The sequence below is a fragment of the Podarcis bocagei genome, assembly GCF_964188305.1.
Source record: "Podarcis bocagei genome assembly, chromosome: 6".
NCBI classification, from domain to species: domain Eukaryota; kingdom Metazoa; phylum Chordata; class Lepidosauria; order Squamata; family Lacertidae; genus Podarcis; species Podarcis bocagei.
Window position 1 is genome coordinate 59921774 of NC_138130.1, and position 14641 is coordinate 59936414.

The following is a 14641-nucleotide window of genomic DNA, read 5'->3' on the forward strand; positions in this document are numbered from 1 at the left end:
TCCTCACAAGCCACCTTGAACAATTTGGTTGATCAGCAAATTTGCCCATTTTAGTGTTCACCCCTATTTCTAAACCCCTTATGCGGAAATTTAAATGTTCTTGTTTTTCATTGCTATATGTTTTAAAAGGTTTCATGGAATGGATATGTTGTTTATATCTTGTTGAGGGTTTTGTTTAAAAGCATAGTACAGAGCCTGTAAATATATAAATAAAAATTAAACATATACTTAAAACTGTCATACTAAAATGACTAGGACATAGAGTTGCTTAACTCTGGTTGGATTATATTTAATACTAGCTTATTCTTACAGTATTTGGCTTTTGCAGTGTCATAATAAGCAACTTTATATGATCCTTTTGTTTTCTAAGTAAAAAGGGAATCAAATAATGAAACAGTGGAATCCTAACCATGTCTACTGAGAAGTGACTCTTAGGGACTTCAGTGGGTCTTACTCAATTGCCGCCTCCAATCCCAACCCCTCTGATTTTGGAGTAAGTCCTACAGAATGCAATAAAACTTACTTCTGAGTTTAATTAAAAACCTTCAACAAGGTTATCCTAAGCAAGTGCTGTAAATGCATTTTATATTGTGAAATATATGAAACTTGTTGTTATGTTGTTGTTGTTGTTATGACTTAAAATGACATTTGGGGAAATGGGTGCATCCATATGACAATTCAAACTTAAAGCATGATTGTCATAATAATCATAATCCAACTGAACATGACAGACACAAGATCACTTGCTATTCCTCTCATTTTTATTTTTATCGTTTGGACTGATGTTTGTTGGGAAATTGCTAAATAGCATTCAAAACAGAAAGTTGATTAGAACACAATCTAGGAGGGAAGAGAAAGCCATGGAAGGGTTAAGAGATGTATGTAGAACAATGGTTTTCCTTTTTAAAATTAAAATGTACAAATAAGCTGGTATCAGGGAGACTAGGTGATCTTTCATTTCCACCGCACTGAGCACAGCTCACACCAGCAGAAGACAGCCATTAATGTATGCGTCTGGCTCAATCTGGTCTCCCAACTAGGAATTCATCAAATTGTTAATATCACTCCTTTTTTGTATGCATCACACATCATTGTGTCTCTTGGTGCTGCAAGAGGTTGCTTTTTTATAGAGTCACTAGCTGTAGCAGGAGCTGATTATACCATATTGTACTGTACAATATTACACAGATAGAAAAAAAGCATTGGAAAAGACACATATACACATAGCTATTCATGTTTACCTATAATTCATCAACAAATTTGCTGCTGATTAGCCAAATCTTTGAATTACCAAAACAAAAACAAAAAAACCTTTCTGGACCATATGATGGATTCAGTAAATACATGATAATGTCACATATCCTTATAGTCTTGAGTTGTATTTCGGTGTGATGGGAAAAGAAGATGTAGGTATCTTTCCATTTCTGACAATGCTGAATGGCAAAAAACCCCCCAATGTTTCTTTCCTCTGCTGTGTGTCATATAACCAGTGCTCACCTGAGAGGTTCTGGCAAGTTCTGACTGAAAAAAACTCCTGCTCCTAACAATATCATTCCTGTGGAGATCTAGAAAGGTCCTTATGGGTGGTTTGTATGTTACCTTCCTAATGTAGGATCATGTGCACTAATGTGCTCAACAATCACCAGAGTCAACAACCACAAATGTGGAGGCCCTTCCCCCTAGTCTGGACCCATCTTCCCAATGAGACAAGTGCCACTCACTCATCCTCTGAGCATTTTGTCACATTCCCTTGCCAGAGTTTGTGGGATCACCACACCACACTACCATATCCACACACATGCAAATATATATGGACCTGCTTCTCTACTGGAAGAGAAAGAAAGAAAGAAAGAAAGAAAGAAAGAAAGAAAGGAAGGAAGGAAGGAAGGAAGGAAGGAAGGAAGGAAGGAAGGAAGAAAGGGCAACTCCTGTGGGCAATTCCATGTGTGGCCATTGAATACTGTATCCACGGAAAGCAAGTTATTATAAAGTTCTTGTTTTTTTAAATCTGTTGTGAGATGCAGTATCTACTAAGTATCTACTTTGGCTGTTATTGAAAAGATCAGCCAGAGTTCCATCCATTTATTACTCAGTGATATAACACATGCTTTGAGTGCAAAAGCTCCAAGATTCATTCCTGGCATCTGCAGCTGAAAGAATCAGTGAGTAAACAATGCCAAAAAACAAAAACAAAAAACAAAACAAAACAAAACCACTGCCTGCGATACCGGAGAACTATCCTGGAAGGACAAATATCCTGACACATGCGCACCCTAATAGCAGCAGTACATAGCACTATATCCAGTTTATTAGGGACTCTCACACATTCATTGACCCAGTACACAGTTACTTGGAAGTAGACTCCACTGAACTCAGCAGCGCTTACTTATGACTGCCTAGGTCCAACTTGTAAAACACAATGAGCTTTAACAAAGGATTGCCTGAAATGGAAATTTTAGCCTTTAGTTAGAAGAGCAAACTTGCAAACATGGGCAAGTGTTTAAACAGCCAGTGTGAAGTAGGAACCCTGTCAAAGAAAAGATCAAAAGTACCCAAACTCTGTTTGATTTGTTCCTTCATTCTCCAGGAGCATATGAACATAGGAAATATAGTGCCAGAAAATTGGTCCATCTAGCTTATTATCATCTACACTGACCAGTAGCAGCTTTGCAGCATTTCAGCCTGGAGTGGTTTCTGGCCCTACCTAGAGACTTTAGGAATTGGAACCTGGGGGTTTCTGCATGCAAAGCAGATGTTCTATCACTGAGCTATAGCCCTTCCCCATGTCTTAACCTCCTCTCTGCGAATCTGTCACAAGAAAACTTGGAAGCCTCATTATCACCTCCTTCACATGCTAGAGGAAGGGAGGTCCCTAAAAGACTCAATAACTTTGGTAAATAATTATAGCTCTTTCTTTGAAAAAAATGTCCGGGATGTCCATTCCTACCAGCCACCCATCTCCAATTTCCCCTCTTTTACACCACTGGACATCATATGCTGCAACTTATTCTTATGTAGGAACACAGAAAATTGCCTTAAGCCAGGTCAGAACATTAGTTAGCACTACAATGACTGGCAGCTCTCCAGTCTTTTCCAAATCTACCTAGATGCCAGGGGCTGAACCCAAGACCTTTTGCACATGTACGTGCTCTCCACAGAGCCCCTTCTTAATGAACTTCACTCTTTGGCTCACACTGGAGGACAACTCAGCTAGACTTATTTTGGCCTGAAACAATGGTTCTTCTCAGTCAACCTATGAGCACCATATTGAATTTATGCTCCTGTATTCCTTCAAAGGTGGGTAGAGCAACTGTTTGTGCAAATGTAACATCAACTGGATTCATATAGTATTATTATGGATTTTACTGGGCCAAAATCAAACCAGCAGAGGTTGCATAGGAGCAATGATAGATTATAAAGATTTCTGCCCTTCCATTTATCTTATTGTAACTGGAAAATCTTCATTCAAGTGAAATATATACATTATTTCAGCTTTAATTAGTGTGTGTCAAAATGAGCACCACACATTTATTATGATGAACTGGTTTTGCCTGCAATACTATTTATTTGGAGACATCTTTCTGATTACATACATAGTCCTTTAGTTTAATACTGCTAGATCACAGCTGGATCAAGTATATAAACATGTGATTAAAAAAGAATTTACAAAAACTTATTGTTGCCAAAAAATGAATGTGCCATGCCTTTGCCAAAAATGTGTTTCCTTGGGGGGGGGGAGGGAACAAGACCCTATTTATTTATAACATTTGGGGCGGTGACTTTTTTTAAAAAATGACTATACAATTATTCTGCAGTATAAGAACAATGTATTGTAATAACAGTGTTGATGCTGACAGTACAACAGTTCCTCCCACACACTGGGGGCAGGGGGGTGGGAAATCAGCTGTAGCTGGAATATAATCCAAAATGGGGAATTGTTTAAATGCTTGTGATGTGCAATGCCTTTGTTTCAGACTGCAAAGTTTGAATTTTTCACAGTAGAGGATGGGAAAGATAATACAGCAAATTGAAAAAGCCTCAAGGACTATATGGAAATGAAAGCTGTATGTGAAGAAATCAATCCCAGTATATTTTAGCTCTTTTCATTGCTATGCTAACAACTTGTGAATCACCTATGTCTTTACAGAACAAAATTGTGTTAACTAGTTTTGAGTAAAATAATCACAAGGGAAAGCAATACATTTGATATTAGCTTTATGTTACAGTAAAACTATGGAAGTGCTATAGAATGCTGTGATGCTGGTTACAATCAGAGAAACAGAGATGAAAGCATTTAAAACATTGGAACAAAATGACAGGACAGGCAAATACCTGTCTACACACAAAAAATGCATCAAAACTTTATAGGTGGGAGGGGGAAGATACTGGTTTGCTAGGCCTAAGTGTGGAAATGGCAAACGAGTCAAGCACAGTTTCATTATCTAATCACAGGGATGCTTTATTCTCCAGCACTTGAATGAAGGCCCAACATTAATTCAAAACATTAAAGAGTACAGTACAGCTGTTTGAATATATGAACCTGTAACACAGCACGTTACCATCTCTATTCTGCACAATGCATTTCTCTGTGGGCCAAAACATCACATGCCTCCCCCATCAACAAATATCTCTTTTTATGCTGCTAATATCGTGGAAAGTTAATCATTAAAGTCCAAAGTTGCTGGTTCCCCTCCGCCTAGGTCCCAAGAGCCTGACTTGTGATTGTTACTAAAAAACCTCACAAGTTAGGGTCTCAGGGACTAGGAAAAGTCCGATAAGATCCAGTCGAATTCTTCTTCAATTAATCAGATTGGGCTTTGTTGTTGTTTTAGAAAGTATCTCAGCAAGTGCGGAAGATGTAACAAAAAGAGGCACCACTAACACTGACAAAACAGACCTTCAGTTGCATGAGCAAGATATTATTGAGATTTATTTATTTATTTAATAAACCCTCCCATTTATAAAGGCTATCAAAGTTGTGCATGCAAAAGAAGTAAGAACAGGAAGCTAAAAACAGGTTACATCTGTTTCAAACAGACTTTTAAACACTCTCCTTTTATTTTTCCCAGTGGCTTAGACAAAGATTAAACAGTTCAGCATTATATCTTCACTACCATATTTACAGTGGGCCCTAAAACATTCTGCACCTTAAAGCCATTTTAGACCAAGAATGCCCTTTGGGTATCATTTATGTTTCCCCCCTTCTTTCTTTTATTGAATATGTATCTCTCTACTAATATGAAAAAGCACCTGACTTTTGAATGCAGATTTACTTTCCACATCCTAAACTGCAGAACACAATGGCTTTGAGCTAACTTGTCATTCTTGGTCCCGAGTCGGTTGAACCACATTTGAACTTTCAAAAAATATTCTTCATACAGTTAGCAGGCGGGAAAGAAGGTATTTTGCCCAATCACTTTTTGCTTTTAAAGTCCAAGACTTTTAATGGCACAACAACAATGCAGAAAAGATTCACTCTCTCTCCTTCGGCATCTGAGTCTCAATTGTAGAATGGAAAAGAAAATGTCTACTTTTAGGAACAGATCCATGATGTTCGGCAGATGAACCCAGAGCCAAAGAATCAGCAGCCATAAAGATCCTGGCCACTGAGGCAGAGACTGGTGTATATAACTCACTCTTGTCTTTCTTCATGATGCAGCTCAGCTTTAAAGGGAAAAAGAAAGTGGAGAGAGAAAACAACAGTAATCAAAATAATTAGTATCTCAAGTTGCAGAACAAGCTGATAAACTACACACACAAAAATAACTGGAAGAAAATATTTATTAATTGACACCCCCTCCTTCCTAGGTAGTTTCATTATCCCTTGCCCCTCACCCCATTTAACGGAATGTCACTTCTAGATTCAGTACATGTTGGAGTACTTTAAAGATTCTGATCGAGGAAAGAATATCATGTCACAATCAAACCCTTTCTTTGTCATTTGCTCTGCAGTAGACTTCGAACTGTTATGCCTCAGGCACGACAGAGTTAAACAAATCACCAGAAGCCCCGTAATTTTTAGACATTTGGGGAAAAAATTAATTATCATGCTTTTTGTTAGAACTGTAAGATGATTTTCCAAAGCAATTTTTGACCATAGCTTCCAAACCAAGAAATTAGGAAGAAAAACCTAGCCCCTCTGTAAATATGACATTAACATAATTACACCGCCCCCCCATCACATAGACCCATCCTCCTTAGGGAATACATCTGATGCTCAGTAGATGGAAATCAGTCAGATTTCAGCTGCTCTCCAACGTACCTTTGCTTCTCACTGACTGACTGGGTTTTACCTCCCATGAATATGCGCGCGCGCGCGCGGGCGCGCGCACACACACACACTCAGACGGACATGCTCACTTACATACACTCAGACAGACATGCACACGCAGCTGCACAGACAAAACACGCACACACACGCGCGCACACAAAGGCAAGGCGAAACGTCGGATGCTGACTCAGAGCGGCTGCATGTGGAGGGGGTGGCAGCGGCTGGATTTTTCCCTGCACTCGTCATTTACATTAACTCTCTCTCCAGCATCCGCCCTCTGCCAGACCTGCTGGGCTGCAACATTTGCATGACGCTGTGACTCCAGCCTTGCGGGTCAGATGTTGCAAGAGGAAGGAAGGAAGGAAGGAAGGAGGAGAAGGGGAAAAAAGAAGCAGCAGCAGCCCCAGTACACTCATAAGAAATGCCTTCATTTCTTCTAAACAGGTCCCTCTTCTTATTTTTCCCACCTTTCTACTTCCTCTGTAGCTGTATCTCAGTTGTTTGACATCTTTCCGGAAGAAAATGTCTTGAGCTGCAATAAGCCAGGAGCCTGACGGTCCTCCCCTCCCCTCCCCGTCCTATTCCCACCCCTTTCTCCCCCCTAATCAATAAGACAGATCTCCAAATGCAGTTGTGGAAACAGACTGTGCACAGACGTTCATCCTTGGTCTTCTGCCTCAGGAAGAGCAGACAAGCTCGGCTCTCACACACACGTGATGTAAGGAGAAATAATGCCAGCAATTCTTTAACAGACTTAGAATTTATTCTACGCCTTCATTCTCCCCCCTACCCCCACCCCACCCGCCGCCTTTCCCCTGTGCCTAATTCATGAGTGGAAACGATTCTTCCAGTGTGCACATCACCTCTCTCCCAAGCTACAAGGTTGCAACGTTTCATCTCGGTATTTTAAACAAAACTAATGCAAATTAATAATTTTCATCCTAATGAGAATCTCTGCATTAAAAAAAAAATAGAAAAAAACGAGTCAGGCTGTCACCTAATAGGAATGGTGATTTATTCCCCCGCCCCTCCAAATTACTGCCTGATTCCGAGTCACTAATATGATGATAAAGCAGAAAGCTTCTGGGTTTAAAATCTGTAATAGGAAGGGGCAGTTCTAGACTTCAAAAAACAAAGTGACTGAGTGTCTGCCTCTGTGTGTGTATGTGTGAGAGAGGGAGGGAGCGAGGGAGAAAGAGAACAAAAGAATACCAGCTATACTGTATTGCACAAAAGCACTACAATGGTGCAGGCTTTTTTTATCCGAGCATTATTTATCATTGTATATCTATCAACATACATATGGAGCTATTTGACCACAGATATTCTGTAAATCTCAGCAAAAGGTTTACTAGCTGAGATGCAGAAAATGTGTGCCATGCTAGTTTCATAATGCAGTTATTTAATGTGCTTTGACTTGCTCTGTCTTAACACTTGGTAAATTTTAAATATGCGTTGTGCACTTAGTTCTGTGAAAAAGGAACACTATGTCAATATGATTTAAAGTACAGAATTCATGTAAGAAACAGAGTACAGTACTCTGTCCCCAAGAGGAAAAAGTCTCTCAGCTTCCAGCAAACAGGCAGATCCCAGCATGCAGTGCCAACTAAAGTAGGGACTGGGCAAGCTAAGTGGACAGGCAGCATGAAGGGCCTCAATCTGCACAACATTCATATTAAAATACGAAAAACTACAACAGAGAAAAGAAGCAAGCGTTAGTATAGGACCGCTAAAGAAGATTGTGCATCAGTTAATACCATCAACACTTTTAACCCCCACCCCAAGAAAGATAGTTAAGAAGCAGTTCCCCAGAGTGGCTGGGAAACCCCAGCCAGACGGGTGGGGTAAAACAACAACAACAACAACAACAACAACAACAACAACAACAACAACAACAACAACAACAACAGACAAAAAGGCAGGCAAGACCACAAAAATTTGCAAGGCATGAAACCACACCAGACATAGCCCAACAAATGAAGGATTGAAATCAGATTTGGAAAACTGATAAAAACGACAGGATTATGGCATTCAATTAACTGGTTTACTTTTTTATTTTTAAAAAACCGACAACACCTACAGTGTGACTATGTACTGCTATCAACTGTCTGCGACCTATACTGACTTCCTAGAGCTGTGCATATATTAGATTGGCCATTGCAAACCTATAGATGTTTACTCAGAATTAAGCCTTAATGCGACAGTGGGGCTTATTCCTAGGCACATTGGTAGGAATAAACCTCACGGAACACAGTGAGACTTCCTTGGAGTAATATGCATCAAATTGAGCTTGTGGGTCTACTTTTGCTAGAATTCATCATTATTATTTTTTATTTTACTTTTATTACTACTTTCTTTTTTGGTTGCTCCTTCCAGCATCTTTGGTCTGCCCCTTTTCTTACCCTAGTAAACTGCTGTATTGCTGTCAAGGGGCGGGGCAGGTTACTATGTTTACAAGTGAGTGGTGTGTCCTGCAAACTACAAGATATATCAACTCATCAGCGGTTAAAAATATTCATCTACAGAGTATTTAGAAGCACTTGAATAAAAAGCATGAAGCAAACAAGGAAGAAAATGGCTAAACATTTTGTAATTTTATACCCGGGCTGTGACTTGGGAGAATATCCACGTTCAAGTGCTCAGGACTTCATCTGGGGGCACCTTTAGAGCCAGTGGGGAATGCAGACTAGATTAAATCAATAGCTGAGATGTCGTAATCAATCAGCTCAATTACAGCTGTCAGAGACCCAGGTTTAAGGTTTTCCCCGATTCCAGTTTTCTAATAATTAACCCTTGGTCATCCCTAAGTGCTCAGTCACCTTACTTTATAAAGGGGAGCACGAGCAGGCTTTTTTCTTTTTTAAGTTTTGTTAATAATGCTGCCATGAAAGTGTGGTGAACTAGTAATTTTGAGTTAACACACCTTCTTTCCCATATGTCTCTTCATTTATATAGATATGACTGTGATTATGCCTGTGGAAAAGCCAGGGTGGATCAAAGAATGTTGCTAACATTAAACAGCAATTTCTTTGAAGATTACAAATGTGAAGGGACTTGCAGAATTAGACTGGAGCCAGTCACTGCTCTCCATTGAACATGTATAAAATAATATTTCCCTCTAACTTTCATCCACTTTGTGCAGGACTTTGACACAAGGACATCCACATGTTCTACCCAAAACTGTTTGACTGAGCAACTTATTTGAAAAATATATTTCCAACCATTGACCATTTGGGGATCTGTTCAGTTCATAAGTCACAGCATCTCTGCTTAAAGACTTTAGTAAATAACAGCAGCATTTGTTTTTCACTGAATATTCCTTTCAGAAGAAAATAAATAAATAAACAAACAAACCCTACAGTTCCCTTTGTACATACATGGCAAGTATATTTTATGTTATGAACCCCTAGGGGGAAAGATGAACCTTTAGATATTACAGAAGATTCAGCACTTGATGGCCATATTTCACGATCACATTTAATGTTGTGGGAAGTAATTGTGGGTATTATTATTGGACAGAAACAAAAATAAATTCCTCGCATGCATTTCTACCTTTGCTATATAAATGCTGTCATATTCTTAGTGAGGAAAACGAATCTCAGATGGGATCGTGGTGCATATGCAGTACATTGAACAAATTATTTCTATTAACTCAACTTCCTCCATCATTATGTCTTGTCCTTCACAAGCCTCTTAATTAAACTCCCCTTATACATCCACAAAGCAATGGAACTGATTTTAAGACCATACCTGCACTAGGATGCTGGTACAATGGGTTGGATCCAGACTATATAAGACAATGTGTTAGCTCCAGACTAAGACATGTTTAGTGTGGACACGCTGGAATCAATAGTCAGCCATGACTGACCATATCTAAGCCTGGATTCGGGCCTTTCACATCTAAGCATTGGGCCTAAGGGATAGCAATGGCCAGTGGACACTGAAATGAATAAAAAAAATAGCACTGGAAGCCTTCCATTGTATGGTTGTCTCATTGGGTTTCAATGAACTTACCTTCCCCTTGATTGTGGCTAATATCATGAAGGGCTAAGGCCCAGGAAAGTATGGATAGGATTGCAGCCTAACTGAAATAAATTGCACCAAAGTGATAGGATTTAAAGATACACACACACACACACACACACACACACACACACACACACACACACTCTGTCTCTCTGTGTGTATCTATTCATACATACATACATACATACATATTCTTAGACATGGTGTTCTTGAGCTGTGGCTTATATACAGACAATACTGCCTGAAATAAGCTGCAAACCTATGTACAGTTATTGGGATTAAATTCATGATTTCAATGGCACTTATTTACAAATAAACATGGTTAGGAACATGGCTGGAAAACTGTTTTATTGGTTTTATTGACAGCAAATAGGATTACATAAGTGCAAATGTCTGTGGTAATTATTCTATGCCGGGTGTGTGTGTGTGGAGTTCATGTAAGGTAATAAGAAAACTGTGTGTTTAGAAAATATTCATTTACCAAGTAGCACATTCCGTTTCGCAGTTACAAATTAGTCTAGATTGACAACATGACTGCTAGCATATGACCACTAGCAAATGAGTTCAATTTCATATCCTTGCTCGCAAGAAATCTACTGAGAGTGGTAGGAGACAGAGAATGAATCTATGGTCCTGTCCTTAAGAGTTTAGGGGTGGGGTGGGGGGGAAATAGCATTTCAATGAGATGAGTATGAATTTCATAAAGATGATGAAAAACTTAACAGGCACACCATTCAGCTTGTCGAACAGCATGACATATGCAAGCCTCAAAATTGTTCTCATCATCCACAAGGGGACAGCACTGGCTGCCAGACTAGAAACACACAGTTTCCACATGAAGAGGCAAAATGAGAGCAGCCATTGCTGCAGCTACCAAAACAGAGGTGATATTCCATCTCTTCTTTGAAATGGGGGGTCTAGAAAGAAGGAGTGACAAAGACCTCAAGATAGAAGGCTGTCAGGTGCCAGAATACATGAAACGGTGGGATAGGCTTTAAATTTGAAGGTTATGTGCAATTATCTTTTTTCTGTCTTTCCCGGTTTTGAAGAAATAAATACCATAGCAAAGAAAGTAAAGTATGAGAAAGATGCATTATCTTGGAGCTGAAGACTGGGGTTTTTTTTTAGAAAGGAAATTATAAATGTGAGATCTTTGGCTTTTGAGAATATGTATGCTTTGAAAGACTTTTATAGTAGAAATTATGCAGGGCCAGTACAAATAAACTGATGGCAAGAGACAATGAGTACATATAGTATTTTACTTTTGTAGTCTGCTTTTAAGAAGCTATGTAGAAAAAAATATTAATTTAAAAAGATGACTAAGTATCTTACCTTTATGAGGATCAAATAGAGATTTATAATTTAGAAAGAGTGAGTCATTGAATGTGTATGCATGCTAATTCGTTGCCTGACTGTTCTTAAAATGCATCATTATTCTGCGGAACAAGGTAATACATGCTTTGAAAGAATCATGGCTTGAGATGACTGAGGGGGAAAATTTGTTCAGTTTGTCCATGTTGACACTTTTGTCCTACTCCTATTCTTCTCTTGGGTTCTCTGATTTTTCTATCTTTACCGTTGCAGGTTAAACATGCACACAACACACTCAAGTCATGTGAAATTGTGGAGATGAAACATAACAGAAAACAATTGTTCAAACAGGTATATCAGTGATCTAACGACTCCTGTACATGTGTGGAAGAAAATTCTTCACACAAGAGGAAGCTGTTTTACTTTACTTGTTACTTCATTTTTCCTTTTGTTTTCTTTCAATTAGCACAGCTCAAATAAATGTAGTCTAAATTACTTTAAACATCACTGTGTTAATTCTTGTTTAATACCAACATATTCAAATTAAAGGATCCATCATTATTTGTGACAATCTTAATCTCCCAACCAACCAAAAGACAACCTTGAATGCTTTTGTTAAACAACATTCTATTGAGGTGAAATGGTGTGCTAGCTTTGAATGTTTTTATGTATTCTCTTTTCATTGTTCAATGCATATATATATTCTTCTTTGATTATTTTAAATCTCATCTGAAAAAAATGGCATGGTACAGAAACATGATACAATATATCAATAATAAAGAAATTGATTGTTTAATGAGGATGGAAAACATCAGTGTTTACTCTGTACTTGAAATGAATTATTGCTGATCACAATGCTATTGCATAAATTTCAGCAGTAGAATATATTTATAAAATGCCTTATTATTCCTTTGTCTCTTTAAAAGCTCTAACTTTCATATACTAAAAATGTCTGCTACAGTATTTTCTGAGAATGTAGTACAGCAAGTTGTCAGGCAAAGACGGTTCCTTCTTTTACATGTTTTGAACAAAGGTTTCTCTAACCTTTGTATATTTCTTATTTATTTGTTTCTACTTCCTTACAAAATTCAAAAGCATGAGGTTGTATAGGGACTATTTTGTATTGCTGGTGCTGCAGTGAAGACAGGTATGCTCACAAGAAGCTTACAAAGGAAGGGTGAGAGATTATGGTGTTTCTGTATTCAGAAACATCTGCATGATCCGTCTCCAAAAGCAGCAAAATGCCATCTTATTTGTGAGGGTAGAAGCACAAATATTTTACAAACAATGCTCTGTAAGGGTGGAAATACTCAAGATTGTAATCACAATCTATGGCTTTGTTAGAAGGCTAGTTCCTTTACTAAGACCAAGGGAATGCTTTAAACAATCATACATAATGTTTTAGGTATTAAGTACATGCATAAAATTAATATTTCAAACCTTTCTACACAGTGAAGGTTAAAGCCCATCCTGCATTCTCATGGTTTACTCTCTTTTCCCTTTCAATCAATTCCATTGATTTTAAGGGTCAGAGGCTATACCTTCATTGATCAAAGAAACAGCCTGACACAGCGAAAGAGTCTGCCAATTCCAGACAGATCAATCACACCTTTGTCTGCTTTTGATACATTATGGTTATTTATTCTGCATCTCCATGGTTTTCTGTCACACGGTTCTTAATGCAATAATGCTACTGAGGAAAATAAAAGGGGAAATATTCCATTAACAATATTGTAAGCGCTTCTCTGGTCTTTCTTAGGGTGGTTTACAATGGAACTTGGCCAGCACGCTGGATTTCATTTTTGACTTGGAACAGAGCTCTTGTGCTGGTATTTAACTCTCCTTAACATCAGCATTTTGCAGGAGTCAGTGAAGGATAAAAGATAGCCTTTGGAAAAGAGCTGTGCAAAATGTATTTTGAAAAGTAATTAGGTTCGATAGAATAACAGTTGCAACATACAATTACCATCATTGTTTTCAATATTTATTTGGGCACTTATTTTTGAAGTATGCCTTACTGGTTAAAATGTAAATCCAATCAACCCCCAGCCACTGACAGTTTTATCGCTGTGAAATGAAACTAATTGTCTCCGTGTAATAATTGTTATAAAACAGCACCAAACAGATTATTAGAGGAAACAAAATCTGCTGTATTCCACATCTGTTGCAGTAAGAACTACAAGGCTTCAAATTATGCACACCCTTTTCAGTGCATTTTCCCCACACTCATAATTAAGTTAAATGCATATTTATAGCATTATGAAATGTTTTAATTTGTGAGACAGTACACGTTTAAAGGTAACTGTTTTGGAGGTAGGAAGGGTGTTCCAGGAGGGTAAATAAAGTGGTACCTTGGGTTAAGTACTGGAGATCCGTTCTTAACCTGAAACTGTTCTTAACCTGAAGCACCACTTTAGCTAATGCCGCCTCCTGCTGCCACCGGAGCACGATTTCTGTTCTTATCCTGAAGCAAAGTTTTTAACCTGAGGCACTATTTCTGGGTTAGCGGAGTCTGTAACCTGAAGCGTATGTAACCTGAAGCGTATGTAACCTGAGGTAGCACTGTATACTGCTTTCTCAATATGCTGCTTGGGTAATTAGTTTTCAAAAGAATATAAGCAGTTAGTATAACTGTATATATAATAATGGATGAGATTCTAGTTCAGTAAATGGCATGATGACCCCAAGTTAATCAGAGCCAAGATTTCATAGCCAAATTACAAAGCCGCACCCTATAAAGTTGCCACTGACTTCAGCCTTCCATCATAGTTTTCTTTTGGGATGGTGCTTTTACATAGCCATGTAGACACACATAACTTGTAATATAAAAACATAATGTTCAACATTATTTCCTGGCACAAGGTGCACATTACACTGGAATGTATCAGGTCTACAGCTGCCACAATACTTGTATATAAAAAAGAACAAATGGAACACAGATCTTGAACACAAAGCCATTAGAAGGGTATCAGTTTGACATAGCTTCTGCCTATAACTCTAGGTATGTCAAAGATGCATTTGGCACACTTAAGA

At 38.4% G+C, this 14641-nt stretch overlaps 1 long non-coding RNA gene across 9 annotated transcripts in view; it reads right to left on the reverse strand.

Annotated features, from left to right (window-relative positions):
• Positions 1–4198: 4198 nt before the first annotated feature.
• LOC308590043 overlaps positions 4199–14641 on the reverse strand; it is a 268309-nt gene continuing 257866 nt past the window's right edge. For all 9 annotated transcript variants that reach the window (XR_014009618.1, XR_014009619.1, XR_014009620.1 and 6 more), the window contains one exon: positions 4199–5664. This is a non-coding gene — a long non-coding RNA (uncharacterized lncRNA). The remainder of the gene's footprint in view (positions 5665–14641) is intronic.